The sequence below is a fragment of the Halichoerus grypus genome, chromosome 3, assembly GCF_964656455.1.
Source record: "Halichoerus grypus chromosome 3, mHalGry1.hap1.1, whole genome shotgun sequence".
Lineage (NCBI taxonomy): Eukaryota > Metazoa > Chordata > Mammalia > Carnivora > Phocidae > Halichoerus > Halichoerus grypus.
In genome coordinates, this window is record NC_135714.1 from 160,112,198 (window position 1) to 160,119,248 (window position 7,051).

Sequence of the window (7,051 nt, forward strand, 5' to 3'; positions counted from 1 at the left end):
AGAAGAAAATGGAACAAGATCTGTGGATGTTTAAAGGGAAAATGTTAAGGGGCACCTGGGTGACTCAGTCGTTAAGCGTCTGCCTTCAGCTCAGGTCATGATCCCAGGGTCCTGGGATCGAGCCCTGCATTGGGCTCCCTGCTCAGTGGGGAGCCTGCTTCTCTCTCTCCCACTCCCCCTGCTTGTGTTCCCCCTCTTGCTGTGTCTCTCTCTGTCAAATAAATAAATAAAATCTTAAAAAAAAAAAAGGGAAAATGTTAAGACCAGAAAAAACTATAAACTGTGATGGCAACTGGAAGATGTTTCCAAAGTTGCAATGACTTTGTAAGTCTCTCTCTCATAGAAATTCTGCTGGGGGACACGTGATCCTGGCCTCTCTATGGTGGGGATGCCAGGACATTGGCAGACACTGTTTATAGACACCATGTCCGTGTCCTACATAGCTTAAGTCTCAAGACTTTTGGAAAATCCACAATTTACTGAAATTATTTTCTCTAATGACCTAGTCAATCTATTCCAGAATATATTGCCCAACCAATCTCTTTGATAGCTGCCAGCTAAATCACCTTAATTAGAAAAACAAAATTCACTCTTTGTAGACTAGCACCTTTCCCCCCCTTTCTTCTTCCCTTTTCCTGGGGAAAGTCCTTTTTTTGTTTTCTTTTCATTTCTTTTCTTTTTTTTGTCTTTGTTCACTGATAAGAATCTAATGCCTGTCCTTGGTGTACTTGTGAGTTAGTTATACAACTCGCTGAATGTTTCTAAGCTTTGCTTTGACATTCATTATCCTTCCTGGGAAGCCACTAAAAGACATAATGCAGACAACCAAAGGATGAATAAAAATAAATGACTTACAAACTGGAATGTCATGAGAGAAAACGCTTCATGATGAACATTTAATTTGCCTAAACATTTAGTTAAGTGAAATAATCACAGCAAGAAAATGGCATATAAATATTATAATTCTTGAAAGAAGAGCTACAAAGTGTAAAAAAAAATTTTATCACAAGAGATTAAGACAGGAGCCCCAAAATGCATTCTACAGTGTGGAGGAAGGGGGAAGGGCGTATAACTGTGGCAGTCAATAAGTAATATTTTTTCCAAGTAACTGGCAGAGACTGAGGACGTTAGTTAATAAAGAAAACTGACCTTATAGCAAAATATGGTCAAAAATATAATACGGGGGGGGAGCTTAAAAAATGGACAAAAAAGAGGTGATGGAAGTAATATTAAATAAAGCCTTTGTGGCAAAACCATAAATGGGCTAGATTCCATTACATTATGAACATTAAAATTGATTCAAAGAGCAAAATATCATTCTATATTCTTTACCAAACTCACACCTAGGACAACTCCATGCAAATTCATTTAAGGATCTCAATGAAATAGTCAAAACACCACATGGAACTTAATGGGGAAACACTAGGGATACCACATTAATTTCAGAGCAAGCCAGGGATATTCACCAATGTCTTTTGTTGTTATTGTTAAGATTTTATCTATTATTTAAGTAATCTCTACACCCAGCATGGGGCTCGAACTCACAACCCTGAATTCAAGAGTCCCATGCTCTAGAGACTGAGCCAGCCAGGTGCCCTTCACCAATGCCTTTTTTATCATTTTTTCTAGAGGTCCTAGCAAAAGCAATTCGGCAAAAGAAAGAAAGAAAGAAAACTGGAAAGGTTGGAAATTTGATGAGATCAAAGTATCACTGTTTGTAGAATATTTTTTTCTCACAGAAAATTTCAAGATCAACTAAGAAACTCTTAATAAGCAGGAACTGTCTCCAGAAATGAAGACCATCTGGAGCAGAGGAAGTGGGAATGCTAACAGAAGGGCAGAGAAAGGCAGGGGTGGGGAAGCTGGAGAGAAAGGGTAGACCTAGAAAGGAAAGTGTGGAGGTGAAGGGGCCAGAGGAATAAAGGACCCAGAAAACCAACCCTAGACCCTGCTCTACCTGATTGGCCTCCATGTGTACCATCCCCTGTTGTGCAGGGTCCCCACCCCAGCCCCAATCTCTGAAGCTGTTTGTTGTCCTTCGGTTCCTAGGAGACCACTTGTCAGGCCTGCTAGAGTTCTAGCTCCCTTCTTAAAGGGCCAGAGTAACAGGAACCCAGATGGGGAATAAGGGTTGGGGGGTGGTCTCACTGGTGAGCTTCGGGGAGCAGGCCCGTCCTCATCTCAGCCTCCAAGCTCCTGCCGGGGACTCCGTACCAGGACCGACTGCTGGGGTTTGCACAGCCACCCAAACCCAGACCAGTTTTCCCCAGTTCAAGTGCCACTCACAGCAGACCCTATTGCTGCCGGTGGGACTTAGAGGACAGGAGGAAACAATGAATGTTAAGGCTTTGGGCTTTGTAATGGCATAGGACGTGCCCATGCTTAAAAGTTCAATGAAAGAACATGGCACAAAATTGATGTCCTTGATTTAAAAAAAGACAACAGAAAAAAAAATATGGAAAGAAAACATACTACAATGTGGGCAGTGGTTGTCCCTGGGTGGTTTTATTATGAGTTGTTTTCTTCTCTAGACTCCTGCACCTTTCACGCAAATTTTATAAAATATATCTATAGAATATGTGTATTTCCATAATATATGTATAAACATATGCTATTTTTATAAGCAGAGAAAAGACACTTATTTTTCTATCTTCCCAACCATTCAAAGTAATACTACATGCAAATTTAGCAAAATTTTTAAATCGTAACTGAGCAAACTTTTTTTTTAAGATTTTATTTATTTGAGAGAGAGAGAGAGCACAAGCAGGGGGAGCAACAGGCAGAGTGAGAGGGAGAAGCAGGCTCCCCGCTGAGCAGGGAGCCCAATGCGGGGCTGGATCCCAGGACCCTGGGCTCATGACCTGAGCTGAAGGCAGACGCTTAACCGACTGAGCCACCCAGGCGCCCCCTGGGCACACATTTTTAAAACGACCCTCCCTTAATTGCAAAATCCACAGACTTCCAGCCCTCTCCAATGTGGCCAGCTTGGGCAGGATCTAACTTACATGAGCTAAGGCAGTGGGGAAGGCTTTGGCTCAGCATCCTCATTTACTGGGTTCCCACGGTGGGCCTGGCACTTCCCATACATTACCGCATGCCATCCCCATTGAAATCCAGAGTAGTGGTTATCACCCCCACTTTACAGACATAAAATTGGGCCTCCAGCATTCAGTAAATGGCCCACCCCATTGCTCTGCTACTAGAAAGCCAAACTGGGATTCAAGCCCAGAGTAATGGTCTCAGAGTCTGTGCTCTGTCCCCTATTCTAGTAATTTCCCAACACTTTCTAGCTGTGGAACCCTCAGTTCAAACAAATGCCACCTGTTGTGTTAGTTTGCTAGGGCTGCTTGTACAAAATACTTCAGACTGTGTGGCTTTAACACATTGTTTTTTTCCCCCACAAAATTTCAGGAGCTGGAAGTCCAAGATCAAGGTGCTAGCAGGGTTGGTTTCCTCTGAGACCTCTCTCTTTGGCTTGCAGGTGGCTGGCCTCTGGCTTCTTCACGTGGTTGTCCTCTGTGCACGTGGGCCCCTGGTGTCTCTCTGTATGTCCACAACTCATCTTAGAAGGAGAGCAGCCACTTTGGATTAAGGCCTCCCCTCAAGAGCCTCATTTTCATTTAATCACCACTTTAAGGGCCCTGTATCCAAATACAGTCACATTCTGAGGTCCTGACGGTTAGGCCTTCAACACATGAATTTTAACATCTGGACTCTCATATGTAGATGTGACCTGTTTGGGCTCAACCTGGGCTGGGAGGCCCGGAGCCCAACTCTGCATTCAATCCCTAATACCCCTTTATGGGCTCAAGGAAGACTAATTAGGAAGTCACTCCTTTTTACAACTTTGAGAAAAGAAAATATTCAAAGAAACTCAGTAAAATAAAACTCCACATGTGAACCATTTCTGTGAAAAAACAGATGCAGCCATCAGCTGATTTACTATGAAGACTGCCATATTTCATGACATGTTCCTCACTGTCCCTCTGCACTGGCCAGAAAAAACGGATTATTTTTTTCCTTACCCAGTTCTCAAACTGCAAGGATAGAAAGCACCCCGGGAGGTAGTAAACTTTGTCTGTATATATGTATATTCAAAGATGAAATATTAAGCATTTTGATTTCATAACCAGCATATTGGATACCTGGGGAGTGGATCATTTTTAAATATCTTCCTCATCTAGGCAACAAAACTATTTTTGTAACAATCACATAGTTATCAATAATTATTGTCTTGATTTGTTCGTTAGCTTAGCAACAATTCATATTAAAAAAGGATAAATTCCAATTTATGGATATTCAAATTCGGTAAAATATATCATGCATGAACTAACATTTGCACTTACCGAACAAAAATATACCAAATATTTTGTATTCTTTCAGTGTTTTAAATTTTAAACACAAGTGAAACTCCAAGTGGTCATAATTAAAATGAAGTAACTACTGTAACTCATGCTATTTCTTTTGTATTTACAATTGCTATGCTATCCTGGTCCACTTTGAATCTACTGTTTAAACACAGGAATATATATTATCGTAATGATTGAAGACATGAACTGCACCTAAAATAAGCTTTAAAGATTCCAAACTATTAAGAACGAACTTTCTTTTTTTTTTTGAAAAGATTTAATTATTTATTCTAGAGAGAGTGCTTGTGCACATGTGCCCATGGGGTCGGGGTGGGGGGGTGTGCAGGAAGCAGGGGCTGAGGGAGAGGGAGAGAGAGAGAATCCCAAGGAGACTCCCCACTCAGCGTAAAGGTCCATCTCATGACCCTGAGATCATGACCTGAGTGGAAATGAAGAGTCAGGCGCTCAGCTGACTGAGCCACCCAGACACCCCAAGAACTTACTTTCAAAACAAATGTGTGGCAGCCCACTGCATCACTGTGAATTCCCTGAATTATCTTCCAAGTATAGGGTTTACTGAAGACAGTACTAAATATGTTCCATTTGAAGCTTACATAAGCACAGTCATTATTTCGAACTTAGACCAATAAATTATTTTTTCAGGAAAGTATTTATTACCCACTAGAATTGCCAGCACATGGTGGTAAGAAAAAGCAGACTGGGTTTTATTGTTTTGATAATACCTGTAGAAAATGCATCCTCTTGGGCCCACACCTGGAACAGAGGGCTCCCTCTGCTGGTGGAATCAGGGTGGAGGTCAAGTTGAGAGTAGAAACAAGGAGTTTTAAGAGATGTGAAAAGGGTAGGGGCACCTCAGGGGCTCAGTCGTTAAGCCTCTGCCTTTGGCTCAGGTCATGATCCCAGGGTCCTGGAATGGAGCCCCGCATGGAGCCCTGCATGGGGATCCCTGCTCAGCGGGCAGTCGGCTTCTCTCCTCTCTCTCTCTCTCTCTCTCTGTCTCAAATAAGAGAGACATGAAAGGGTAAATCAATAGAACTTGCTGGTTCTTCTCTTTCGGGTTCCAAGATACTACAGGTTTCCGGCTTCCTCCTTCCACTAGCCACTCTTCCGGTATTCTACTGGGCTCCACTTCTCCTCATCTCCAGAAGTTAGAATGCCTCAGGGCTCTGCCTGGGATCAAGCTTCAAGTTTATTCCTCCCCTGGTTTCACCATCTCAGTAAGTGGAGCACCTTCTTGTTCAAGGCCTGTCAACCTTTATCCCTCCCTTTCCTTCCCACCTGACCCCAAGCCCTTGGGAATCTGCGGGGGGGGGGGGGGTGTCTGATTCCCACATACATCTGGAAACTGGCCTCTTCTGACACCCACCTCCTATCTCTGTTGTGTCCCTCCAAGTTGAAGCTAACCTTTGCTCAATGCTGTTTCATGGAGGGAAAACAGAACTTTGGGAAGCCAGCATTCTTTCCTGTTTAGCCTCTTGCTTATACTAAGTAAATAAAGGTCTGCCTGTTAACTTCTGGTTTGGCTCCTAGTCTTAATGGACACTTTGACCTCTGGTAGCTCTGTGACAACGTACATGACTATATTTGGTGGCTTGGTGGTCAATGATGTTAGATTTTCTGATATTAAATCACCCTTGAAAAATGAGGATAAAGCAAAGTTGGTAATGCAGGAAATTTTTTTAAAGATATTTTGCTAGTAGGTTTGCTAAGATTTTTAATGGCTCATTGATTTTCAGTATTTTTCTCTTCGTTTTTCAATACTAGCATGTACAAATATAAATTGTCTCCTAAGTATCTCTTTAGTCCCATTACATGAATCTTAATATATAGAGAAAATAGCGGGGACAAATGGGGGAGCATTTCTGATGGGGGAGCATTTCTGGCAGGTTCAGGGTGAGTGAGGGAGGCCGATGTGGCTACCCATTTTCTCCTTTCTAATATAATTTATTCTCTGAGACGTGAGTTATTTAGGAATATTTCATAATGTCCAAATGTATGTCTTGTTTAAATTAACCCATTTCTTTTGCCTCATTGCAATCGACAGAGCAAGATGGGTCACCAGCAGCTCTACCAGAGCCATCCGGGGAAATTTGGCCGGGGTTCTTGTTTTTGCCGTGTCTGCTCAAACCAGCACGGTCTGATCCAGAAATATGGCCTCAATATGAGCCGCCAATGTTTCCATCAGTACGAAAAAGATAGAGGCTTCATTACGTTGGATTAAGTGAACTTCCTTGAGTGGGTCATCCAAGATATATACCTTAACTGCAGATATCCAAGACACCTACCTTAATGCCAACCCATTGTACATAAAATAAAAATATTCCCATTAAAAAAAAATTAGGGGCGCCTGGGTGGCTCAGTTGGTTAAGCATCTGCCTTTGGCTCAGTTCATGATCCCAGGGTCCTGGGATCGAGCCCCACATCGGGCTCCCTGCTCAACGGGAAACCTGCTTCTCCCTCTCCTAGTTCCCCTGCTTGTGTTCTAATAAATAAATAAAATCTTTAAAAAAAATTAACCCATTTCTGTAGGTATCTAGCTTAATTGTATCATGATCAGAGAATATAAATATGATTCTGATCTTTTGGTCTTTTTTGTGATTTGTTTTGTGTCCTAGTAGATGGCCAGCTTTTGTAAATATTCTATATATACTTAAAAAATGAATAGTCTCGGAGTGCCTGGC

The 7,051-nt window shown here is 42.2% G+C and overlaps 1 pseudogene; it reads left to right on the top strand.

Moving 5' to 3' along the window:
* The first annotated feature begins 6,279 nt into the window (after positions 1-6,279).
* On the top strand, positions 6,280-6,689 carry LOC118524791 (small ribosomal subunit protein uS14 pseudogene; annotated as a pseudogene).
* Positions 6,690-7,051: the final 362 nt, after the last annotated feature.